The following is a 26,596-nucleotide window of genomic DNA, read 5'->3' as shown; positions in this document are numbered from 1 at the left end:
GTCCCTTCATGCTTCAAACGCTCCACCATCATCCCCATCCCAAAGAAACCCAAAATTACAGGACTAAATGACTACAGGCCTGTGGCTTTAACATCCGTAGTCATGAAGTCATTTGAAAAACTGGTGCTGGCCCACCTGAAGGACATCACTGGACCCTTGCTGGATCCTCTTCAGTTTGCCTACAGAGCAAACAGGTCTGTGGACGACGCAGTAAATATTGGACTGCATTATGTTCTGCAACACCTAGACAGACCGGGAACCTATGTGAGGATCCTGTTTGTGGACTTCAGCTCGGCTTTTAACACGATCATGCCAAACCTCCTCCATCCCAAACTAACTCAGCTCTCCGTGCCCACCTCCGTCTGTCAGTGGATCAACAGCTTCCTGACAGACAGGCAGCAGCTAGTGAGGCTGGGAAAATACACATCCAGCACCCATACAATCAGCACCGGAGCTCCCCAGGGGTGCGTTCTCTCCCCATTTCTCTTCTCCCTGTACACTAATGATTGCACATCTAAGGACCCCTCTGTCAAGCTCCTGAAGTTTGCAGATGACACCACACTCATCGGCCTCATTCAGGATGGTGACGAGTCTGCTTACAGGCAGGAGGTTAAAGAGCTGGCTGTCTGGTGCACTCTCAACAACCTGGAGCTTAACACGCTCAAAACAGTGGAGATGATTGTGGACTTCAGGAGAAACCCCCCTGCACTCCCCCCACTCACCATCATGAATAGCACTGTGACTGCAGTGGAGTCATTCAGGTTCCTGGGCACCATTATCTCTCAGGACCTGAAGTGGGACATTCACATTGACTCCATTGTGAAAAAGACCCAGCAGAGGTTGTACTTCCTTCGCCAGCTGAGGAAGTTTAACCTGCCACAGGATCTGCTGAAACAGTTCTACTCCACCATCATCGAATCCATCCTCTGCACTTCAGTAACTGTCTGGTTCAGCTCAGCTTCTAAATCTGACCTCAGAAGACTACAGAGGGTAGTCCGGACTGCTGAGCGAATCATAGGCTCAACTCTCCCATCTATTCAAGAACTGTACTTATCCAGAGTGAGCAAAAGGGCTGTTCAAATCACTCTGGACCCCTCACATCCAGCACACTCCCTCTTTGAACTGTTGCCATCTGGTCGACGCTACAGAGCACTGAGCACCAGAACAACCAGACACAGGAACAGTTTCTTCCCTCAGGCAATCCATCTTATGAACAGCTGATACACACTGAACACACTACACTTTATATTTATATACACATACACTTAATTTATCTAACACACATACTTAGTATACACTTAAATTTTGCACAGAATATACATGTACATACATAACAGCATTTTTGTAATATACCTGCCTACAATTGTCAATTTGTATATTGTCATTCCTTATCTACTTATTTGTATTATTTGTATTTTTATATTCTTTTATTATGTGTTTTATGTTCTGTCGCTGTCATTCTGTTGTACTGTGGAGCTTCTGTCATGAAAACAAATTCCTCGTATGTGTAAACAAACCTGGCAATAAAGCTCATTCTGATTCTGATTCTGCTTCGGTATTGCCATTCGTCTCACAAGCACTCCGACAAGCTCGGCGATTAAAGGGGAAATAAACTGCAGGCTGGCAGCCAGTTGATTTTCGAATGAACAATTTCATGGCTACTCTGTAACTGCTTCATTACTTTGAAGGGTGTAATGCCATGTTGTTTTGATGTCACGGGCTTGCCATTTTGAAGCCCTATCACTAATTGCCACCTGGACATTGAGAATAAATTGTAATCTGCATTAAACTGAAGGAGCGAATAATCAGCAACTTTGCGGATACAAAATTGGTCTCACTTTCATTATTAACCTCACAATATGTCAATTTTGTACCTTGACAGAGTGACAATAGGCAGTTTTTCCTCTAGATAACGGTTGCCGTGTGTGTTTTCAAATGGATGACACAAGTATTTTCACCTGGAAAAGAGCTTAATTACCAGTTCGAGGTATCAATCCAGCAATCACAGGAATCTGCCCAAATAAACTAAACTACCGGGCTGAGTAAAAAAAACAGATCCCTTGAATGCATACAACACTATATAATTCAGAAAACCGTCCTTTTGGATAATTCTTGTTTTGCCAAATGATTATCACATTGTTACAGTCGCAGACCTAAAGCAACAGGCCACTACAAGATCCTGCGCCCACACTGACCACATGTATGGAAAGTGCACCACTGGCCAGTTTAAGGTGTCCAAATCCCATATGGTCTAGTGGTTAGGATTCCTGGTTTTCACCCAGGCGGCCCTGGTTCGACTCCCGGTATGGGAACGCATGTTTTTTTTTTTGCTTCCCTCCTCAAAAATCCAGCACATCTTCCTGCACCTGATGTCGAGGTTCTGTCTAATACTTTACCCCTTCGATAGCTCAGCTGGTAGAGCAGAGGACTGTAGTTTGGAGTGTTGGCAATCCTTAGGTCGCTGGTTCGATTCCGGCTCGAAGGAGGTCTTTTTTTTCATGTGCTCACCATTTTTTTGGGTTTGGAGCTGGCTTTCTGGCAGCTGTTAGCAGAGCTTGAATTCGCAGTCCACAATTGGAAGCCAAAAGAGCTTTCCCTGACGGGGAACCAAACCCGGGCCTCGGCGGTGAGAGCGCCGAATCCTAACCACGAGACCACCAGGGAGGGGCTGGTGGGCTGGTGGGCTGGTGGGCTTACCTCCTGATAACAAGGTGAGAATAAGCAGACAGCAATGCTTGCCACTGTCACATCTAAAACCAACAACTCTGTAGCAATCGGGAGTCTCAGTATCAGTGCGCCAGTGGCGCAATGGATAATGTGTCTGACTACGGATCAGAAGATTCTAGGTTCGACTCTTGGCTGGCTCGCTCTGTGGTTGTTTTTCTCCGGCTTACTTTGTTGTTGTGTTTATTTTTCTTCTCCAAAATTTAGAAGAAAAGGCAAATCTCCAGACATTCTTCTTTTTTTCCAAAAAAGACATATTCTGCACACCCATTCCGATGTCTAGGGGAGACACGGACATGCTTCGGTATTGCCATTCGTATGTCAATTTTGAACCTTGACAGACCGACAAAAGACAGTTTTTCATCTAGATAACGGTTGCAATGTGGTTTTCAGATGCATGACACAAGTATTTTCACCTGGACAAGAGCTTAATTACCAGTTCAAGGTATCAATTCAGCAATCACAGGACTCTGGCCAAAAAACTGAACCCCCGGGGTGAGTCAACAAACATGTCCCTTGAATGCATGTAACACTGTTTATTTCTGTAAACCACACTGGCCAGATTTAATGAAAGTGGCCCACAAGCTTGTGCCCAGTTAAAGCTGGCCAGTTCCCACATGGTCTAGCAGTTAGGATTCCTGGATTTCTCCCATGCAGCCAGGGGTCGACTCCCGTGATGGGAAAGCTTGATCTTTTTTGCTTCTCTCCTCAAAAAGCCAGCACATCTTCCTGCACCGGAAGTGACTTTTTGGACAGCAGTAGAGGTACAGAACCCTGATAGATTGAGGTTCCGATGTCTATGGGGAGTCGCGTAACATGCTTCGGTATTGCCATTCATCACACAAGCTCTCAGATAAGCTCGGCGATTAAGGTGGTAATAAAATGCAGGCTGGTGGGTCAGTTGATTCTAGATTGAACAATTTCATCTCTACTCTGTAACTGCTTTACTACTTTGAAGGGTGTAATGCCATGTGGTTTTGATGTCATGGGCTTGCCATTTTGAAGCCTTATCACTAATTGCCACCTGGACATTGAGAATAAGTTGTAAACTGAGTTAAACTGAAGGAGCGAATAAGCAGCAACTTTGCCGATTAAAAATTGGTCTCACTTTCATTGTTACCCTCACAATGTCATTTTTGTACCTTGACAGAGTGACGATAGGCAGTTTTTCCTCTAGATAACGGTTGCAGTGTGTCTTTTCAAATGGATGACACAAGTATTTTCAACTGGAAAAGAGCTTAATTACCAGTTCGATGTACCAATTCAGCAATCACAGGAATCTGCCCAAATAAACTGAACCCCCGGGTGAGTAAAAAAAAACAGATCCCTTGAATACATACAACACTATGTAATTCAGAAAACCGTCCTTTTGGATAATTCTTGTTTTGCCAAATTATTATCACATTGTTACAATCGCAGACCTAAAGCAACAGGCCACTACAAGATCCTGCGCCCACACTGACCACATGTATGGAAAGTGCGCCAATGGCCAATGTTAAGGTGTCCAAACCCCATATGGTCTAGTGGTTAGGATTCCTGGTTTTCACCCAGGCGGCCCTGGTTTGACTCCCGGTATGGGAACGCATGTTTTTTTTTTGCTTCCCTCCTCAAAAATCCAGCACATCTTCCTGCACCTGATGTCGAGGTTCTGTCTAATACTTTACCCCTTCGATAGCTCAGCTGGTAGAGCAGAGGACTGTAGTTTGGAGTGTTGGCAATCCTTAGGTCGCTGGTTCGAAGGAGGTCTTTTTTTTCATGTGCTCACCATTTTTTTGGGTTTGGAGCTGGCTTTCTGGCAGCTGTTAGCAGAGCTTGAATTCGCAGTCCACAATTGGAAGCCAAAAGAGCTTTCCCTGACGGGGAACCAAACCCGGGCCTCGGCGGTGAGAGCGCCGAATCCTAACCACTAGACCACCAGGGAGGGGCTGGTGGGCTTACCTCCTGATAACAAGGTGAGAATAAGCAGACAGCAATGCTTGCCACTGTCACATCTAAAACCGACAACTCTGTAGCAATCGGGAGTCTCAGTATCAGTGCGCCAGTGGCGCAATGGATAACGTGTCTGACTACAAATCAGAAGATTCTAGGTTCGACTCTTGGCTGGCTTGCTCTGTGGTTGTTTTTCTCCGGCTTATTTTGTTGTTGTGTTTATTTTTCTTCTCCAAAATTTAGAAGAAAAGGCAAATCTCCAGGCATTCTTTTTTTCCAAAAAAGACATATTCTGCACACCCATTCCGATGTCTAGGGGAGACATGGACATGCTTCGGTATTGCCATTCGTATGTCAATTTTGAACCTTGACAGACCGACAATAGACAGTTTTTCATCTAGATAACGGTTGCAATGTGGTTTTCAGATGCATGACACAAGTATTTTCACCTGGACAAGAGCTTAATTACCAGTTCAAGGTATCAATTCAGCAATCACAGGACTCTGGCCAAAAAACTGAACCCCCGGGGTGAGTCAACAAACATGTCCCTTGAATGCATGTAACACTGTTTATTTCTGTAAACCACACTGGCCAGATTTAATGAAAGTGGCCCACAAGCTTGTGCCCAGTTAAAGCTGGCCAGTTCCCATATGGTCTAGCAGTTAGGATTTCTGGATTTCTCCCATGCAGCCAGGGGTCGACTCCCGTGATGGGAAAGCTTGATCTTTTTTGCTTCTCTCCTCAAAAAGCCAGCACATCTTCCTGCACCGGAAGTGACTTTTTGGACAGCAGTAGAGGTACAGAACCCTGATAGATTGAGGTTCCGATGTCTATGGGGAGTCGCGTAACATGCTTCGGTATTGCCATTCATCACACAAGCTCTCAGATAAGCTCGGCGATTAACGTGGTAATAAAATGCAGGCTGGTGGGCCAGTTGATTCTAGATTGAACAATTTCATCTCTACTCTGTAACTGCTTTACTACTTTGAAGGGTGTAATGCCATGTGGTTTTGATGTCATGGGCTTGCCATTTTGAAGCCTTATCACTAATTGCCACCTGGACATTGAGAATAAGTTGTAAACTGAGTTAAACTGAAGGAGCGAATAAGCAGCAACTTTGCCGATTAAAAATTGGTCTCACTTTCATTGTTACCCTCACAATGTCATTTTTGTACCTTGACAGAGTGACGATAGGCAGTTTTTCCTCTAGATAACGGTTGCAGTGTGTCTTTTCAAATGGTTGACACAAGTATTTTCAACTGGAAAAGAGCTTAATTACCAGTTCGATGTACCAATTCAGCAATCACAGGAATCTGCCCAAATAAACTGAACCCCCGGGTGAGTAAAAAAACAGATCCCTTGAATACATACAACACTATGTAATTCAGAAAACCGTCCTTTTGGATAATTCTTGTTTTGCCAAATTATTATCACATTGTTACAATCGCAGACCTAAAGCAACAGGCCACTACAAGATCCTGCGCCCACACTGACCACATGTATGGAAAGTGCGCCAATGGCCAATTTAAGGTGTCCAAACCCCATATGGTCTAGTGGTTAGGATTCCTGGTTTTCACCCAGGCAGCCTCGGTTCGACTCCTGGTATGGGAAAGCTTGATTTTTTTGCTTCTTTCCTCCAAAAGCCAGCTCATCTTCCTGCACCAGAAGTGACTTTTTGGACAGCAGTAGTACTACAGAACCCTGAGCTTCTGACCTACTCATCCATGCTGGCCAGGGTTCACCCTCCCCGGCTAGAGAAGGCAGCTCGAGGTGGGTGGAAGTCGGAAAAAATTTTTTAGGATGAGGACTAGAGAAAAACACTTGTACTGTACTCAGGGCACTCAGACGAATCCATTTATGTACGTTTCATCTCATAATACTGTAGAAATATGCATAGAAAAAATGTTGGATTTTGGTTAATTTCAGCACAAGTGGTGCATGTTCACCAAAATGTCACAAACTCTGCCAAGCTGTAACTCCGCCAAAACGGGGCCAAACTGCACCAAACTCGGTCAGAGTAAGACCTACAGAAGTGCCCTAAACTTGGTATCCATCCAATATGAATAAATGGCAAGTGGGATATGTGTGCACCTGAGGTTTAACAAATAGAGATTCTATTAAATTATAAAAGTGCATGCCTACCCTCAATTTATTTGACAGCATATGTGTCCAATTGCAGATTATCAAATAGCAAATCTATTTAACTTGATTTATTTCAAATGAGTGCAATATTGTTAATGGAAACACCTCTACTGTACAAAGCACGCTCAGTAGAGTCCATTTATGTAAGATTTGTCACATAATACAGTAGAATTTGCATAAAAATTTATGTCCACGGGAGCACTACGGAGGTCCCGCTGAATAAGTTGTAAATGGACATTTAAAAAAAAAAAAAAACTCCCATTTGCCATTTATTCAGCACGCCCTTCCTAATGTTTCCGTGGACAGATAAATTTTAGCGATTTCGTGGTTGAAGTCTCATCAGCTGTACTCTGCAAGCTCCGAGGAATCCATTTTTGTAAGTTTTGTCCCATAATACTGTAGAAATATGCATAGAGAAAATGTTGGATTTCACCAATTTCACCACAAGTGGTGCATGTTCACCAAAATGTCACAAATTTGCCAAACTGTAACTCCGCCAAAACGCGGCCAAACTGCACCAAAATCGGGTCAACGTCAGGCCGTGAGGACTTCTATCCGACGACACCAGCCCCATGTCCCTATGACCCCGGGGGTCCAAGTTACGGCACCCCAACATGTGGAATTTGAACCGTTATAACTCAGGAACCGGACCACCCAGGAACTCGTGGGTGGTCGCATACGGTTGGCCCCTCGACCCTCTAGAGATCCCCTAAAATTTTAGCCCTGGAATCCACCGCTTCGCGGAGATATTAGCAAAAAAATTGTACCATCCACCCCCCTCGCACCTACTCATCCAAGCCGGCCAGGGTGCACCCTCCCCGGCTAGAGAAGGCAGCTCGAGGGGGGTGGAAGTCGGAAGAAAAATCTTAGTATGAGGCCTTGAGAAAACACCTGTACTGTACTCAGCACACTCAGATGAGTCCATTCATGTAAGTTTTGTCCCATAATACTGTAGACTTTGCATAAAAACGAGCGTTGAATATTGGCACATATGTGCACTACCTGTGGTGCGTATCTCACTGTTCATAAAATAGCAACTGTATTTAACTTTATTCATTTCATATGTGTGTTATTGTTAATGAAAAGACCTGTACTGTACTCAGGACACCCAGGGGAACACATTCATGTAAGTTTTATCACGTAATAATGAAGACTGGCCATGTGTTAGAAACTGCTATGGTTTGCAACCTTTTAGCAGAAAATAACACTGCATCGGGATCTGTTTTCATGGTGGTCAGGAGGACAAAAAGACACTATTGTTAATGAAAACACCTGTACTGTACTCAGGACACTCAGAGGAATCCATTCATGTAAGTTTTATCCAATAATAATGTAAAATATGCATAAAAATGTATGTCCACGGGAGCACTTAGGAGGTCCCGCTGAAAAAAAGTGTAAAAGGACAATTAAAAAAAAAAAAAAACTCCCATTAACCATTTATTCAGCACGCCTTTCCTAATGGTTCCGTGGACAGATAAATTTTAGTGATTTCGTGGTTGAAGTCTCATCAGCTGTACTCTGCAAGCTCCGAAGTAACCATTTTTGTAAGTTTAGTCCCATAATACTGTAGAAATATGCATAGAAAAAATGTTGGATTTTTGTTAATGTGGTGAACGCACCAACTCATCCAAGCCGGCCAGGGTGCACCCTCCCCGGCTAGAGAAGGCAGCTCGAGAGGGGTGGAAGTCAGAAGAAAAATCTTAGGTTGAGGCCTAGAGGAAACACCTGTACTGTACTTGTCACGCCTGATACTTTGATTCCCACTGTCGGCTATGGTAGCGTAGTGCGGTGTGTAGCAACGTCATCGGTGTGATTTTGTGAATGAAATCAGTGGGCGTAGTTTTAGGCATGCCGGTTTTTTCGCCAGATGTTTTGTTTCGGGGAGATCTGCGCTGATCTTGTTGGTTTTGAATTTGGATTTGAGGTAAATTGGGTAGCATTATTTAGTAGATTAGAGTATTTAGTGCAGCCACTTTGTTTGTAATGTGTGATTGCTGTTTACGTAGTGGGGCGACTAAAATTTTGGAGCTATCGTTATCCCCGTGTTAGAGCGCTTTCGCGCTGGGATTTAGGTTGTTGTCACTGGAGTCTGGACCAGGGCACCGCCGTAGAGAACCGGCTGAATTGGCTTCGGTCGGGGCAGTACGTCTCTGTCGGTATTGGTGAGGAAATTATCCTGATTCTTGGACTCAGTGTGAAGATAGGGTTGTATAGTGGGGGGTAAATGTTTAGGGGGAGAGCTCCGTGAGTTGCTCTGCTGCTGGACCTGCTTTTTCACTTTGCAAAATTGTTTGTTTGTGGTTGTTTAAGAGGAATTGGAAAACGTACAGGTATATTTAATTAGTTTGGTTAATAGTGTATTGAAAATAGTCTGTACAATGAGTGTGTTGGAGGATTTTTTTGCTGCTCCTTCGGAGAGTTTGTTGGTGGAGCTAACAAAAGAGCAGTTGGTGAATGTTGCAGATTTTTATGGGATTGAACTGACACTGCCAAAAACAGCAAAGAAAGATAAATTGATAGATTTTATTTGTGATCGTTTGAAAGAAAATCAAGTGTTTCCTGACAACCCGCCTGTTTCAAGTCCCTTGGCTAAAAGTAACAAATTAACCTATGAGCAACAAAAAATATTATTGCAGATGCAATTGGATCAAAAGAGATGGGAATTTGAGCAAAAGAAATTGGAAATAGAAAAAGATTTAGAACGCAAGAGAATGGAATCTATTGAAAGAGAAAAAGATCGTTTGTTTGAAAGGGAAAAACTGAAGCATTTGGAGTATGAACAGGAGCAGGCACGTGAACTTGAACGCACCAGGCTTAAGCTGGTGGCTGAAGGTAGAGCCGGTGGAAATTCCACTCAGAAATCGGGTGTAGCAAATATGATAAAGTTTCTTCCAAAATTCAATGAACGAGATCCGGACATATTTTTCTCTTTGTTTGAAAATGTTGCTGCCGACCAGAATTGGAGTGACGAAGATAAGACGTTGCTTTTACAAACGGTATTAGTTGGGTGAGCACAAGAGGCATTTGTGGCACTGTCTTTTGTCGAAAGAAAGAGTTACCAATCAGTAAAAGAGGCTGTGTTAAAAAGTAACGAATTGATTCCTGAGGCTTATAGACAACGTTTTCGCAATTGGAGAAAGTCGGAAAAACAAACTCACGCTGATGTGGCCAGAGAGCTTAGTAGTTTTTTTAATCGCTGGCGCACAGCGGAAGGGATTGATTCGTTTAATGATTTGTGCGATTTAGTTATTTTGGAACAGTTTAAGAACATTTTGCCCGAACAGTACATATTTAAACGAACATAAGGTGAAGACCGCTGCCGAGGCTGCTGTCCTCGCTGAAGGATATGTGTTGACGCATAGAAATCATATGCGGGATTTTTCTCCGCGTTATGATAATCGCAAGGAAAATCGCCCTGTCCGCGTAAATGCAGGTTTTCCTGGGACGTCTTATCCTGCGCCTCATAATAGAACATGGGAACGTGATGCCGACAGTAAGTGCCATTACTTTTGAGAATTAGGTCATTGGAAAAAGGAATGTCCAGTCTTGAGTGCCCGTAATAAGAGTAAAGTAAGCAATGTCAAAGATGTTGCCTGTGCCTCATCGATTCCCGCTGCGCAGTTGAGGAATGTTAAGTTAAATGGAACTCAAACTGATCCTGAACATTCTAACATGTTGTGTGATGAACCTAAAATCACAGTGTCTGATTACGCTCCTTTTATCACCGAAGGGTTTGTTTCACTGGTGGGAGATGCTCATAGGGTACCAGTTAAAATATTGCGTGACACTGGGGCTTCAGAGAGTTTCATTTGCCAGTCGGTCCTGTCTTTCTCCTCTTTGTCTGATATTGGGAGTTTTGTGTTGATTCGAGGAATTGGGCTTCAACCGTTTCCAGTGCCATTACATAGAATTCAGTTGCAGTCGGGGTTTGTGAATGGAGAGGTGACTATAGCTGTACGTCCGACTCTACCGGTAGAAAATATTGACCTGATTATCGGAAATAATTTGGCGGGGGGTTGTGTGTGGCCGGAGATGTCATGTCCGTCCCCTGTGGTTAAAACAGTGGCTGTGCCATCAGTTGAGCCGGACAAATGTCTTAAAGATTTTCCAGAGGTGTTCACTGCCTGTGCGGTGACGCGAGCAATGGCTCGTGCTCAGACAGTGAAACCATCTGATGTATCTAAGGCTAGTGCAGTTAAAGTTTTTGTACCAGATTTACCAGCACCATTGTCTTCTAGTGAGGTAATTGACTCATAGGAATCCATTCATGTAAGTTTTATGCCATAATACTAAAGAATTTGCATAAAAACGAGCGTTGAATTTTGGCACACATGTGCACCACAGGTGGTGCGCGTCTCACTGTTCATTAAATAGCAACTCTACTTAACTTTATTTATTTCAAATGAGTGCAATATTGTTAATGGAAACACATCTACTGTACAAAGCACGCTCAGTAGAGTCCATTCATGTAAGTTTTGTCACATAATACTGTAGAATTTGCATAAAAATTTATGCCCACGGGAGCACTACGGAGGTGCCGCTGAATAAATTGTAAATGGACATTTTTTTTAAAAAACCTCCCATTTGCCATTTATTCAGCACACCCTTCCTAATGGTTCCGTGGACAGATACATTTTAGTGATTTCGTGGTTGAAGTCTCATCAGCTGTACTCTGCAAGCTCCGAAGTATCCATTTTTGTAAGTTTTGTCCCATAATACTGTAGAAATATGCATAGAGAAAATGTTGGATTTTGGTTAATTTCACCAAAAGTGGTGCATGTTCATGTAGCGCCCCCTGCCCTCCTAGGTGTGTCCTGACCTAAGTTCTAATGGGTGGAGCACCAGGTTCCTTTTATTAGTGTCTCTCGACTATAATTTAAGCCCCCATCTCTGATACCAAGTTTTGAAGAGAGTTATTGGTTTCCTAAATAACTAATCTGAAACACGTATCCAAAAGAAACAATTTATTTAACAAACAAAAAAAAATATATATATTAATAATAATAATAATAAGGAAAATACAATATATAATTATATTTATATATTAATAGGATTGTATAAATATCAGATATAAATATTCAGATGATATATATTAGCAACAACCAATAGGTAATTTCAATTTGAATAAGTACAGGTATTAATATTCAATACTGATAAACCAGTAATACATGGATTAGAATACTTAGAAAATCCCTTAGGGAAATATACACAAGTTTACAAGTCTCAACACTATTTCGTTTCTTTTATTTGACACTATATGTACACTCTTTGCAACACAAACTGAGAATTACACAAACTGCTTAATTACCAGTTCAAGGTATCAATTCAGCAATCACAGGAATCTGCCCAAAAAAATGTAACCCCCGGGGTGAGTAAAAAAAACAGTTTAAGGTGTCAAAATCCCATATGGTCTAGCGGTGATTCCTGGTTTTTGCCCAGGCGGCCCCGGTTCGACCCCCTGTATGGGAAAGCATGCTCCTTTTTGCTTCCCTCCTCAAAAATCCAGCACATCTTCCTGCACCAGATGTCGAGGTTCTGTCTAACACTTTGCCCCTGCGATAGCTCAGCTGGTAGAGTGGAGGACTGTAGGTTGGAGTGTTGGCAATCCTTAGGTTGCCGGCTCGAAGGAGGTCTTTTTTTCAAGTGCTCACCATTTTTTTTTTCTTTGGAGCTGGCTTTCTCGCAGCTGTTAGCAGAGCTTGAATTCGCAGTCCACAATTGGAAGCCAAAAGAGCTTTCACTGACCAGGAATCGGACCCGGGACGCGGCGGTGAGAGCGCCGAATCCTAACCACTAGACCACCAGGGAGGGGCTGGTGGACTGGTGGGCTGGTGGGCTTACCTCCTGATAACAAGGTGAGAATAAGCAGACAGCAATGCTTGCCACTGTCTCATCTAAAACCAACAACTTTGTAGCAGTCAGGGGTCTTTACTATTGGTGGGCCAGTGGCGCAATGGATAACGCGTCTGATTACGGATCAGAAGATTCTAGGTTCAACTCCTGGCTGGCTTGCTCTGTGCTTGTTTTTCTCCGGCTTATTTTATTGTTGTGTTTTTTTTCTCTTCTCCAAAATCCAGAAGAAAAGGCAAATCTTCAGGCATTCTTCTTTCTTTCCAAAAAAGACATATTCTGCACACCCTTTCCGATGTCTAGGGAAGACACGGACATGCTTCGGTATTGCCATTCGTCTCACAAGCACTCCGACAAGCTCAGCGATTAAAGGGGAAATAAACTGCAGGCTGGCAGCCAGTTGATTTTCGAATGAACAATTTCATTGCTACTCTGTAACTGCTTCATTACTTTGAAGGGTATAATGCCATGTGGTTTTGATGTCATTGGCTTGCCATTTTGAAGCCTTATCACTAATTGCCACCTGGACATTTAGAATAAGTTGTAAACTGAGTTAAAATGAAGGAGCGAATAATCAGCAACTTTGCCGATTAAAAATTGGTCTCACTTTCATTGTTACCCTCACAATGTCATTTTTGTATCTTGACAGAGTGACAATAGGCAGTTTTTTCCTCTAGATAACGGTTGCCGTGTGTGTTTTCAAATGGATGACACAAGTATTTTCACCTGGAAAAGAGCATAATTACCAGTTTGAGGTATCAATTCAGCAATCACAGGAATCTGCCCAAATAAACTGAACTCCCGGGGTGAGTAAAAAAAACAGATCCCTTGAATGCATACAACACTATATAATTCAGAAAACCGTCCTTTTGGATAATTCTTGTTTTGCCAAATTATTATCACATTGTTACAGTCGCAGACCTAAAGCAACAGGCCACTAGGGACTGTAGGTTGGAGTGTTGGCAATCCTTAGCTTGCCACTGTCTCATCTAAAACCAACAACTCTGTAGCAATCAGGTGTCTTTACTAGCGGTGGGCCAGTGGCGCAATGGATAATGTGTCTGACTACGGATCAGAAGATTCTATGTTCGACTCCTGGCTGGCTCGCTCTGTGCTTGTTTTTCTCCAGCTTATTTTGTTGCTGTGTTTTTTTTTCTTCTCCAAAATCCAGAAGAAAAGCCAAATCTTCAGGCATTCTTCTTTTTTTCCAAAAAAGACATATTCTGCACACCCTTTCCGATATCTAGGGAAGACACGGACATGCTTCGGTATTGTCATTCGTCTCACAAGCACTCCGACATGCTCGGCGATTAAAGGGGAAATAAACTGCAGGCTGGCAGCCAGTTGATTTTCGAATGAACAATTTCATCGCTACTCTGTAACTGCTTCATTACTTTGAAGGGTGTAATGCCATGTTGTTTTGATGTCACGGGCTTGCCATTTTGAAGCCTTATCACTAATTGCCACCTGGACATTGAGAATAAATTGTAATCTGCATTAAACTGAACGAGCGAATAATCAGCAACTTTGCAGATTAAAAATTGGTCTCACTTTCATTATTAACCTCACAATATGTCAATTTTGTACTTTGACAGACCGATGATAGTCAGATTTTCATCTAGATAACGGTTGCAATGTGTGTTTCCAGATGCATGACACAAGTATTTTCACCTGGACAAGAGCTTAATTACCAGTTCAGGGTATCAATTCAGCAATCACAGGAATCTGCCCAAATAAACTTAACTCCCGGGGTGAGTAAAAAAAACAGATCCCTTGAATGCATACAACACTATATAATTCAGAAAACCGTCCTTATGGATAATTCTTGTTTTGCCAAATTATTATCACATTGTTACAGTCGCAGACCTAAAGCAACAGGCCACTACAAAATCCTGCGCCCACACTGACCACATGTATGGAAAGTGCGCCAGAAACCAATGTCCAGTTTAAGGTTTCCAAATTCCATATAGTCTAAAGCTTAGGATTCCTGGTTTTCACCCAGGCGGCCCAGTTTTGACTCCCGGTATGGGAACGCATGCTCCTTTTTGATTCCCTCCTCAAAAATCCAGCACATCTTCCTGCACCAGAAGTGACTTTTTGGCCAGCAGTAGAGCTACAAGACCGTGATATGTCGAGGTTCTGTCTAACACTTTGCCCCTTCGAAAGCTCAGCTGGTAGAGCGGAGGACTGTAGGTTGGAGTGTTGGCAATCCTTAGGTTGCTGGTTTGACTCCGGCTCAAAGGAGGTCTTTTTTTCAAGTGCTCACCATTTTTTTGGTTTGGAGCTGGCTTTCTAGCAGCTTTTAGCAGAGCTTGAATTCGCAGTCCACAATTGGAAGCCAAAAGAGCTTTCCCTGACCGGGAATCGAACCCGGGCCGCGGCGGTGAGAGTGCCGAATCCTAACCACTAGACCACCAAAAGGGGGTGGTGGGCCCAACATCCCCAATCCATCACTAATTGCCACCTGGACATTTAGAATAAGTTGTAAACTGAGTTAAACTGAATGAGCGAATAATCAGCAACTTTGCCGATTAAAAATTGGTCTCACTTTCATTGTTACCCTCACAATGTCATTTTTGTACCTTGACAGAGTGACAATAGGCAAATTTTCCTCTAGATAACGGTTGCCGTGTGTGTTTTCAAATGGATGACACAAGTATTTTCACCTGGAAAAGAGCTTAATTACCAGTTCGAGGTATCAATTCAGCAATCACAGGAATCTGCCCAAAAAAACTGAACTCCCAGGCTGAGTAAAAAAAACAGATCCCTTGAATGCATACAACACTATATAATTCAGAAAATCGTCCTTTTGGATAATTCTTGTTTTGCCAAATGATTATCACATTGTTACAGTCGCAGACCTAAAGCAACAGGCCACTACAAGATCCTGCGCCCACACTGACCACATGTATGGAAAGTGCGCCAATGGCCAGTTTACGATGTCCAAATCCCATATGGTCTAGTGGTTAGGATTCCTGGTTTTCACCCAGGGGGCCTGGGTTCGACTCCCAGTATGGGAACGCATGCTCCTTTTTGCTTCCCTCCTCAAAAATCCAGCACATCTTCCTGCACCAGACGTCGAGGTTCTGTCTAACACTTTTCCCCTTCGATAGCTCAGCTGGTAGAGTGGAGGACTGTAGGTTGGAGTGTTGGCAATCCTTAGCTTGCCACTGTCTCATCTAAAACCAACAACTCTGTAGCAATCAGAGGTCTTTACTAGCGTTGGGCCATTGGTGCAATGGATAATGTGTCTGACTACGGATCAGAAGATTCTAGGTTTGACTCCTGGCTGGCTCGCTCTGTGCTTGTTTTTCTCCAGCTTATTTTGTTGTTTTTTTTTTTTTTCTTCTCCAAAATCCAGAAGAAAAGGCAAATCTTCAGGCATTCTTCTTTTTTTCCAAAAAAGACATATTCTGCACACCCTTTCCGATGTCTAGGGAAGACACGGACATGCTTCGGTATTGTCATTCGTCTAACAAGCACTCCGACAAGCTCGGCGATTAAAGGGGAAATAAACTGCAGGCTGGCAGCCAGTTGATTTTCGAATGAACAATTTCATCGCTACTCTGTAACTGCTTCATTACTTTGAAGGGTGTAATGCCATGTTGTTTTGATGTCACGGGCTTGCCATTTTGAAGCCTTATCACTAATTGCAACCTGGACATTGAGAATAAATTGTAATCTGCATTAAACTGAACGAGCGAATAATCAGCAACTTTGCACATTAAAAATTGGTCTCACTTTCATTATTAACCTCACAATATGTCAATTTTGTACTTTGACAGACCGATGATAGTCAGATTTTCATCTAGATAACGGTTGCAATGTGTGTTTTCAGATGCATGACACAAGTATTTTCACCTGAACAAGAGCTTAATCACCAGTTCAAGGTATCTTGCTCCTTTTTGATTCCCTCCTCAACAATCCAGCACATCTTCCTGCACCAGAAGTGACTTTTTGCCCAGCAGTAGAGCTACAAGACCGTGATATGTCGAGGTTCTGTCTAACACTTTGCCCCTTCGATAGCTCAGCTGGTAGAGCAGAGGACTGTAGGTTGGAGTGTTGGCAATCCTTAGGTCGCTGGTTCGACTCCGGCTCGAAGGAGGTCTTTTTTTCAAGTGCTCACCATTTTTTTGGTTTGGAGCTGGCTTTCTCGCAGCTGTTAGCAGAGCTTGAATTCGAAGTCCACAATTGGAAGCCAAAAGGGCTTTCCCTGACCGGGAATCGAACCCAGGCCGCGGCGGTGAGAGCGCCGAATCCTAAACACTAGACCACCAGGGAGGGGCCACTTTCACATCTAAAACCAACAACTCTGTAGCAATCAGGGGTCTCAACTATTGGTGGGCCAGTGGCACAATGGATAACGCGTCTGACTACGGATCAGAAGATTCTAGGTTCGACTCCTGGCTGGCTCGCTCTGTGCTTGTTTTTCTCCGGCTTATTTTGTTGTTGAGTTTTTTTCTCTTCTCCAAAATCCAGAAGAAAAGGCAAATCTTCAGGCATTCTTCTTTTTTTCCAAAAAAGACATATTCTGCACACCCTTTCCCATGTCTAGGGAAGACACGGACATGCTTCGGTATTGCCATTTGTCTCACAAGCACTCCGACAAGCTCGGCGTTTATAGGGGAAATAAACTGCAGGCTGGCAGCCAGTTGATTTTCGAATGATCAATTTCAACGCTACTCTGTAACTGCTTCATTACTTTGAAGGGTATAATGCCATGTGGTTTTGATGTTATGGGCTTGCCATTTTGAAGCCTTATCACTAATTGTCACCTGGACATTTAGAATAAGTTGTAAACTGAGTTAAACTGAAGGAGCGAATAATCAGCAACTTTGCTGATTAAAAATTTGTCTCACTTTCATTATTACCCACACAATGTCATTTTTGTATCTTGACAGAGTGACAATAGGTAGTTTTTCCTCTAGATAACTGTTGCCGTGTGTGTTTTCAAATGGATGACACAAGTATTTTCACCTGGAAAAGAGCTTAATTACAAGTTCGAGGTATCAGTTCAGCAATCACAGGAATCTGCCCAAATAAACTGAACTCCCGGGGTGAGTAAAAAAAAACAGATCGCTTGAATGCATACAACACTATATAATTCAGAAAACCGTCCTTTTGGATAATTCTTGTTTTGCCAAATTATTATCACATTGTTACAGTCGCAGACCTAAAGCAACAGGCCACTACAAGATCCTGCGCCCACACTGACCACATGTATGGAAAGTGCGCCAGAAGCCAATGGCCAGTTTAAGGTTTCCAAATCCCATATGGTCTAGCGCTTAGGATTCCTGGTTTTCACCCAGGCGGCCCAGGTTTGACTCCCGGTATGGGAACGCATGCTCCTTTTTGATTCCCTCCTCAACAATCCAGCACATCTTCCTGCACCAGAAGTGACTTTTTGCCCAGCAGTAGAGCTACAAGACCGTGATATGTCGAGGTTCTGTCTAACACTTTGCCCCTTCGATAGCTCAGCTGGTAGAGCGGAGGACTGTAGGTTGGAGTGTTGGCAATCCTTAGGTCGCTGGTTCGACTCCGGCTCGAAGGAGGTCTTTTTTTCAAGTGCTCACCATTTTTTTGGTTTGGAGCTGGCTTTCTCGCAGCTGTTAGCAGAGCTTGAATTCGAAGTTCACAATTGGAAGCCAAAAGAGCTTTCCCTGACCGGGAATCGAACCCAGGCCGCGGCGGTGAGAGCGCCGAATCCTAACCACTAGACAACCAGGGAGGGGCTGGTGGGTTGGTGGGCTTACCTCCTGAAAACAAGGTGAGAATAAGCAGACAGCAATGCTTGCCACTGTCTCATCTAAAACCAACAACTCTGTAGCAATCAGGAGTCTTTACTATTGGTGGGCCAGTGGCGCAATGGATAACGTGCCTGACTACAGATCAGAAGATTCTAGGTTCACTGGAATCTGCCCCAAAAAACTGAACCCCCGGGGTGAGTAAAAAAACAGATCCCTTGAATGCATACAACACTATATAAATCAGAAAACCGTCCTTTTGGATAATTCTTGTTTTGCCAAATTATTATCACATTGTTACAGTCGCAGACCTAAAGCAACAGGCCACTACAAGTTCCTGCGCCCACACTGACCACATGTATGGAAACTGCGCCAATGGCCAGTTTAAGGTGTCCAAATCCCATATGGTCTAGCGGTTAGGATTCCTGGTTTTCACCCAGGTGGCCCGGGTTCGACTCCTGGTATGGGAACGCATGCTGCTTTTTGCTTCCCTCCTCAAAAATCCAGCACATCTTCCTGCACCAGACGTCGAGGTTCTGTCTAACACTTTGCCCCTTCGATAGCTCAGCTGGTAGAGTGGAGGACTGTAGGTTGGAGTGTTGGCAATCCTTAGCTTGCCACTGTCTCATCTAAAACCAACAACTCTGTAGCAATCAGGGGTCTTTACTAGCAGTGGGCCAGTGGCGCAATGGATAATGTGTCTGACTACGGATCAGAAGATTCTAGGTTTGACTCCTGGCTGGCTCGCTCTGTGCTTGTTTTTCTCCAGCTTATTTTGTTGTTGTGTTTTTTTTTTCTTCTCCAAAATCCAGAAGAAAAGTCAAATCTTCAGGCATTCTTCTTTTTTTCCAAAAAAAGACATATTCTGCACACCCTTTCCGATGTCTAGGGAAGACACGGACATGCTTCGGTATTTTCATTCGTCTCACAAGCACTCCGACAAGCTCGGCGATTAAAGGGGAAATAAACTGCAGGCTGGCAGCCAGTTGATTTTCGAATGAACAATTTCATCGCTACTCTGTAACTGCTTCATTACTTTGAAGGGTGTAATGCCATGTTGTTTTTATGTCACGGGCTTGCCATTTTGAAGCCTTATCACTAATTGCCACCTGGACATTGAGAATAAATTGTAATCTGCATTAAACTGAACGAGCGAATAATCAGCAACTTTGCGGATTAAAAATTGGTCTCACTTTCATTATTAACCTCACAATATGTCAATTTTGTACTTTGACAGACCGATGATAGTCAGATTTTCATCTAGATAACGGTTGCAATGTGTGTTTTCAGATGCATGACACAAGTATTTTCACCTGGACAAGAGCTTAATTACCAGTTCAAGGTATCAATTCAGCAATCACAGGAATCTGCCCAAATAAACTGAACTCCCGGGGTGAGTAAAAAAAACAGATCCCTTGAATGCATACAATGTCAATGTCAATGTCACCTTTATTTATATAGGGCTTTAAACAAAATACATTGCGTCAAAGCAACTGAACAACATTCATTAGGAAAACAGTCTCAATAATGCAAAAATGATAGTAAAAGGCAGTTCATCATTGGATTCAGTTATGTCATCTCTGTTCAGTTAAATAGTGTCTGTGCATTTATTTGCAATCAAGTCAACGATATCGCTGTAGATGAAGTGTCCCCAACTAAGCAAGCCAGAGGCGACAGCGGCAAGGAACCGAAACTCCATCGGTGACAGAATGGAGAAAAAAACCTTGGGAGAAACCAGGCTCAGTTGGGGGGCCAGTTCTCCTCTGACCAGACGAAACCAGTAGTTCAATTCCAGGCTGCAGCAAAGTCAGATTGTGCAGAAGAATCATCTGTTTCCTGTGGTCTTGTCCTGGTGCTCCTCTGAGACAAGGTCTTTACAGGGGATCTGTATCTGGGGCTCTAGTTGTCCTGGTCTCCACTGTCTTTCAGGGATGTAGAGGTCCTTTCTAGGTGCTGATCCAGCATCTGGTCTGGATACGTACTGGATCCGGGTGACTGCAGTGACCGTCTGATCTGGACACAGACTGGATCTGGTGGCCACGGGGACCTCGGAGCAAGAGAGAAACAGACAAATATTAGCGTAGATGCCATTCTTCTAATGATGTAGCAAGTACATAGGGTTTTATGGGAAGTGTTTCCGGTTCCAGTTTACCTAATTAATGCAGCCTAAAAATCCTTTAACGGATTTGGATAATAAAAGCATATTAGTATGTTATGTGTATGCCAGGATAAAGAGATGGGTCTTTAATCTAGATTTAAACTGCAAGAGTGTGTCTGCCTCCCGAACAATGTTAGGTAGGTTATTCCAGAGTTTGGGCGCCAAATAGGAAAAGGATCTGCCGTCTGCAGTTGATTTTGATATTCTAGGTATTATCAAATTGCCTGAGTTTTGAGAACGTAGCGGACGTAGAGAATTATAATGTAAAAGGAGCTCATTCAAATACTGAGGTGCTTAACCATTCAGGGCTTTATAAGTAATAAGCAATATTTTAAAATCTATGCAATGCTTGATAGGGAGCCAGTGCAGTGTTGACAGGACCGGGCTAATATGGTCATACTTCCTGGTTCTAGTAAGAACTCTTGCTGCTGCATTTTGGACTAGCTGTAGTTTGTTTACTAAGCGTGCAGAACAACCACCCAATAAAGCATTACAATAATCTAACCTTGAGGTCATAAATGCATGGATTAACATTTCTGCATTTGACATTGAGAGCATAGGCCGTAATTTAGATATATTTTTGAGATGGAAAAATGCAGTTTTACAAATGCTAGAAACTTGGCTTTCTAAGAAAAGATTGCGATCAAATAGCATACCTAGGTTCCTAACTGATGTCGAAGAATTGACAGAGCAACCATCAAGTCTTAGACAGTGTTCTAGGTTATTACAAGCAGAGTTTTTAGGTCCTATAATTGACACCTCTGTTTTTTTCAGAATTTAGCAGTAAGAAATTACTCGTCATCCAGTTTTTTATATCGACTATGCAATCCATTAGTTTATCAATTTGGTGTGTTTCACCGGGCTGCGAAGAAATATAGAGCTGAGTATCATCAGCATAACAGTGAAAGCTAACACCATGTTTCCTGATGATATCTCCCAAGGGTAACATATAAAGCGTGAAGAGTAGCGGCCCTAGTACTGAGCCTTGAGGTACTCCGTACTGCACTTGTTATCGATAGGATACATCTTCATTCACTGCTACGAACTGATGGCGGTCATATAAGTACGATTTAAACCACGCTAATGCACTTCCACCGATGCCAACAAAGTGTTCAAGTCTATGCAAAAGAATGTTGTGGTCAATTGTGTCAAACGCAGCACTAAGATCCAATAAAACTAATAGAGAGATACACCCACGATCAGATGATAAGAGCAGATCATTTGTAACTCTAAGGAGAGCAGTCTCAGTACTATGATACGGTCTAAATCCTGACTGGAAATCCTCACATATACCATTTTTCTCTAAGAAGGAATATAATTGTGTGGATACCACCTTTTCTAGTATCTTGGACAGAAAAGGGAGATTCGAGATTGGTCTATAATTAACTAGTACAACACTATATAATTCAGAAAGCCGTCCTTTTGGATAATTCTTGTTTTGCCAAATTATTATCACATTGTTACAGTCGCAGACCTAAAGCAACAGGCCACTACAAGATCCTGCGCCCACACTGACCACATGTATGGAAAGTGCGCCAATGGCCAGCTTAAGGTGTCCAAATCCCATATGGTCTAGCGGTTAGGATTCCTGGTTTTCACCCAGGCGGCCTGGGTTCGACTACGGTATGGGAACGCATGCTCCTTTTTGCTTCCCTCCTCAAAAATCCAGCACATCTTCCTGCACCAGATGTCGAGGTTCTGTCTAACACTTTGCCCCTTCGATAGCTCAGCTGGTAGAGTGGAGGACTGTAGGTTGGAGTGTTGGCGATCCTTAGGTCGCCGGCTCGAAGGAGGTATTTTTTTCAAGTGCTCACCATTTTTTTTGGTTTGGAGCTGGCTTTCTCGCAGCTGTTAGCAGAGCTTGAATTCGCAGTCCACAATTGGAAGCCAAAAGAGCTTTCACTGACCGGGAATCGAACCCGGGCCGCGGGGGTGAGAGCGCCGAATCCTAACCACTAGACCACCAGGGGGGGGATGGTGGGCCCAACATCCCCAATCCATCACTAATTTCCACCTGGACATTTAGAATAAGTTGTAAACTGAGTAAAACATAAGGAGCGAATAATCAGCAACTTTGCCGATTACAAATTGGTCTCAATTTCATTGTTACCCTCACAATGTCATTCTTGTATCTTGACAGAGTGACAATAAAATATTAACTTATATTAAAATATAACTTAATTCACACCATATTTCTGATATTATCGATCAATCTTATCAGATTAACTTTGATCGTTCACTTTTATTTTATATCCGTACATATATACACCTGCAAAGCGTTAGCACTCGTTAGCTTGTCATTAGCGTTTTCATTCGAACCTATCGCTGTTTTCTTTTCTCCCCTCCCTCGCTCCAGTTTTTCACAAGTTCATCAAACAACCGCAGTAAGAATTTTCATCAAGCACGGTGAGTAATGGCTTCTCCTATCATTGTTTCTTGCACCTCTTGCCACATGTACAGTTTATCTATCTCTGTCGCTGATGAGGGATTCACATGTGATAAATGCAGGGAAATAGTTAGGCTGACAGAGAAGATTTCAGAATTAGAGACACGCATCCAAACTTTAATTGAGGACAGTAAGAATGTTAGGGCTCTAGATATGGCTTTGGATGCGTCTAGCTCAGGGATTCCTGTACATTGTTCGGTTCCGGAAACAGAGCCCCAGCAGCAGGGCAACTGGGTGACGGTGAGGCAGCGTAGTCGTGGGTCAAAACACCGCTCTTCTGTTATGATCAAAACATTAAACAGGTTCTCCCCACTCAGTGATGCACCCACTGAGAAACCTGATGAAAGTGCTCTAGTTATTGGTGATTCTATTGTACGGAACGTCAATATAGAGACACCAGCCACCATAGTCAAATGTTTACCGGGAGCCAGAGCGCCTGACATCTTGGCAAATTTAAAAGTGCTGGCTAATGCTAAACGTAAATACAGTAAGATTGTTATTCATGCCGGCGCTAATGATGTTCGACTTCGCCAGTCGGAGATCACTAAAAATAACATTAAAGAGGTGTGTGAACTTGCAAGCACAATGTCAGACACTGTAATATGCTCTGGTCCCCTCCCTGCTTACCGTGGTGATGAGATTCATAGCAGATTGTCATCACTCAATGGCTGGATGTCTAAGTGGTGCCCACAGAATAACATAGGTTTCATAGACAATTGGACGAGCTTTTGGGGCAGACCTGACCTGTTTAAAAGAGATGGTCTTCATCCCTCCTGGGGTGGCGCCACTCTTCTCTCTAGAAATATGGCAAATAGTTTTAGTGTTTATACTTGACTAACTGGGGCCCAGGTCAGGAAGCAGACAGACTGGCTAAACCGACCGTCTGCTAGCTGCCTCCCGTCACAGAGGTCAGTTAATTCTCAGCACATAGAGACTCTTTCACCTAGATATCACACTAAACAGACTGTGTCTGTTCCCCGAACTAGAAAATACAAAAAACGTCCAAACCAAGTTAAGATTAACAATTTAATTGAGGTTCAACAAATAAAAAACAGAAGCAATATGGATAAACAAATGATAAAGCTTGGCTTATTGAATATCAGATCCCTTTCTACGAAAACACTTTTTGTAAATAATATGATCACTGATCATAATATAGATGTACTCTGTTTGACAGAAACCTGGCTAAAACCTGATGATTACATTATTTTAAATGAGTCCACCCCCCAAGATTACGGTTATAAACATGAGCCACGTCTAAAAGGCAAAGGTGGAGGTGTTGCTTCAATTTAAAACAACGTTTTCAGGATTTCTCAGAGGGCAGGCTTCAAGTATAACTCGTTTGAAGTAATGGTACTTCATATAACATTATCCAAAGAAACAAATGTTAATGATAAATCCCCTGTTATGTTTGTACTGGCTACTGTATACAGGCCACCAGGGCACCATACAGACTTTATTAAAGAGTTTGGTGATTTTACATCCGAGTTAGTTCTGGCTGCAGATAAAGTTTTAATAGTTGGTGATTTTAATATCCATGTTGATAATGAAAACGATGCATTGGGATCAGCATTTATAGACATTCTGAACTCTATTGGTGTTAGACAACACGTTTCAGGACCTACTCATTGTCGAAATCATACTCTAGATTTAATACTGTCACATGGAATTGATGTTGATGGTGTTGAAATTATTCAGCCAAGTGATGATATTTCAGATCATTATTTAGTTCTTTGCAAAATTCATATAGCCAAAATTGTAAATTCTACTTCTTGTTACAAGTATGGAAGAACCATCACTTCTAACACAAAAGACTGCTTTTTAAGTTATCTTCCTGATGTAACCAAATTCCTTAGCATATCCAAAACCTCAGAACAACTTGATGATGTAACAGAAACTATGGACTCTCTCTTTTCTAGCACTTTAAATAAAGTTGCTCCTTTACGCTTAAGGAAGGTTAAGGAAAACAGTTTGACACCATGGTATAATGAGCATACTCGCACCCTAAAGAGAGCAGCCCGAAAAATGGAGCGCAGCTGGAGGAAAACAAAACTAGAGGTATTTCGTATTGCTTGGCGGGAAAGTAACATATCCTACAGAAAAGCATTAAAACTGCTAGATCCGATTACTTTTCTTCTCTTTTAGAAGAAAACAAACATTTATTCAATACAGTGGCTAAATTAACGAAAAATAAAGCCTCAACAAGTGTTGACATTTCCCAACACCACAGCAGTAATGACTTTATGAACTACTTTACTTCTAAAATCGATACTATTAGAGATAAAATTGCAACCATTCAGCCGTCAGCTACAGTATCACATCAGACAGTGCACTATAGACCCCCTGAGGAAAAGTTCCACTCATTCTCTACTATAGGAGAGGAAGAATTGTATAAACTTGTTAAATCATCTAAACCAACAACATGTATGTTAGACCCTATACCATCTAAGCTCCTGAAAGAGGTGCTTCCAGAAGTCATAGATCCTCTTCTGACTATTATTAATTCCTCATTGTCATTAGGACATGTCCCCAAAACCTTCAAACTGGCTGTTATTAAGCCTCTCATCAAAAAACCACAACTTGACCCCAAAGAACTAGTTAATTATAGACCAATCTCGAATCTCCCTTTTCTGTCCAAGATACTAGAAAAGGTGGTATCCACACAATTATATTCCTTCTTAGAGAAAAATGGTATATGTGAGGATTTCCAGTCAGGATTTAGATCGTATCATAGTACTGAGACTGCTCTTCTTAGAGTTACAAATGATCTGCTCTTATCATCTGATTGTGGGTGTATCTCTCTATTAGTTTTATTGGATCTTAGTGCTGCGTTTGACACAATTGACCACAACATTCTTTTGCATAGACTTGAATACTTTGTTGGCATCAGTGGAAGTGCATTAGCATGGTTTAAATCGTACTTATATGACCGCCATCAGTTCGTAGCAGTGAATGAAGATGTATCCTATCGATCACAAGTGCAGTATGGAGTACCTCAAGGCTCAGTACTAGGGCCGCTACTCTTCACGCTTTATATGTTACCCTTGGGAGATATCATCAGGAAACATGGTGTTAGCTTTCACTGTTATGCTGATGATACTCAGCTCTATATTTCTTCGCAGCCCGATGAAACACACCAATTTGAAAAACTAATGGATTGCATAGTCGATATAAAAAACTGGATGACGAGTAATTTCTTACTGCTAAATTCTGAAAAAACAGGTGGTGTTAATTATAGGACCTAAAAACTCTGCTTGCAATAACCTAGAACACTGTCTAAGACTTGATGGTTGCTCTGTCAATTCTTCGTCATCAGTTAGGAACCTAGGTGTGCTACTTGATCGCAATCTTTCCTTAGAAAGCCACATTTCTAGCATTTGTAAAACTGCATTTTTCAATCTCAAAAATATATCTAAATTACGGCCTATGCTCTCAATGTCAAATGCAGAAATGTTAATCCATGCATTTATGACCTCAAGGTTAGATTATTGTAATGCTTTATTGGGTGGTTGTTCTGCACGCTTAGTAAACAAACTACAGCTAGTCCAAAATGCAGCAGCAAGAGTTCTTACTAGAACCAGGAGTATGACCATATTAGCCCGG

General features: G+C 42.5%; 10 non-coding genes across 10 annotated transcripts; 8 read left to right on the top strand and 2 right to left on the bottom strand.

The window, feature by feature from the left end:
- The first annotated feature begins 2,240 nt into the window (after positions 1 to 2,240).
- On the top strand, positions 2,241 to 2,312 carry trnae-uuc (transfer RNA glutamic acid (anticodon UUC)). The gene has a single exon. It is a non-coding gene; the product is annotated as a tRNA-Glu (tRNA).
- Positions 2,313 to 2,397: 85 nt separating this feature from the next.
- On the top strand, positions 2,398 to 2,485 carry trnay-gua (transfer RNA tyrosine (anticodon GUA)). Its single transcript is given in 2 exon segments — positions 2,398 to 2,434; positions 2,450 to 2,485. It is a non-coding gene; the product is annotated as a tRNA-Tyr (tRNA).
- Positions 2,486 to 12,734: 10,249 nt separating this feature from the next.
- Positions 12,735 to 12,807, top strand: trnar-acg (transfer RNA arginine (anticodon ACG)). Its single transcript has one exon. It is a non-coding gene; the product is annotated as a tRNA-Arg (tRNA).
- A 2,786-nt stretch (positions 12,808 to 15,593) lies between these two features.
- On the top strand, positions 15,594 to 15,665 carry trnae-uuc (transfer RNA glutamic acid (anticodon UUC)). Its single transcript has one exon. It is a non-coding gene; the product is annotated as a tRNA-Glu (tRNA).
- A 996-nt stretch (positions 15,666 to 16,661) lies between these two features.
- Positions 16,662 to 16,749, top strand: trnay-gua (transfer RNA tyrosine (anticodon GUA)). Its single transcript is given in 2 exon segments — positions 16,662 to 16,698; positions 16,714 to 16,749. It is a non-coding gene; the product is annotated as a tRNA-Tyr (tRNA).
- A 105-nt stretch (positions 16,750 to 16,854) lies between these two features.
- Positions 16,855 to 16,926, bottom strand: trnae-cuc (transfer RNA glutamic acid (anticodon CUC)). The gene has a single exon. It is a non-coding gene; the product is annotated as a tRNA-Glu (tRNA).
- A 61-nt stretch (positions 16,927 to 16,987) lies between these two features.
- trnar-acg (transfer RNA arginine (anticodon ACG)) lies at positions 16,988 to 17,060 on the top strand. Its single transcript has one exon. It is a non-coding gene; the product is annotated as a tRNA-Arg (tRNA).
- Positions 17,061 to 18,108: 1,048 nt separating this feature from the next.
- On the top strand, positions 18,109 to 18,196 carry trnay-gua (transfer RNA tyrosine (anticodon GUA)). Its single transcript is given in 2 exon segments — positions 18,109 to 18,145; positions 18,161 to 18,196. It is a non-coding gene; the product is annotated as a tRNA-Tyr (tRNA).
- A 105-nt stretch (positions 18,197 to 18,301) lies between these two features.
- On the bottom strand, positions 18,302 to 18,373 carry trnae-cuc (transfer RNA glutamic acid (anticodon CUC)). The gene has a single exon. It is a non-coding gene; the product is annotated as a tRNA-Glu (tRNA).
- Positions 18,374 to 18,787: 414 nt separating this feature from the next.
- Positions 18,788 to 18,859, top strand: trnae-uuc (transfer RNA glutamic acid (anticodon UUC)). Its single transcript has one exon. It is a non-coding gene; the product is annotated as a tRNA-Glu (tRNA).
- The last annotated feature ends 7,737 nt before the right edge of the window (positions 18,860 to 26,596 follow it).

Source organism: Carassius carassius, chromosome 38 (assembly GCF_963082965.1).
Source record: "Carassius carassius chromosome 38, fCarCar2.1, whole genome shotgun sequence".
Classification (NCBI taxonomy): domain Eukaryota; kingdom Metazoa; phylum Chordata; class Actinopteri; order Cypriniformes; family Cyprinidae; genus Carassius; species Carassius carassius.
This window is presented reverse-complemented; position numbering and strand designations above follow the sequence as displayed.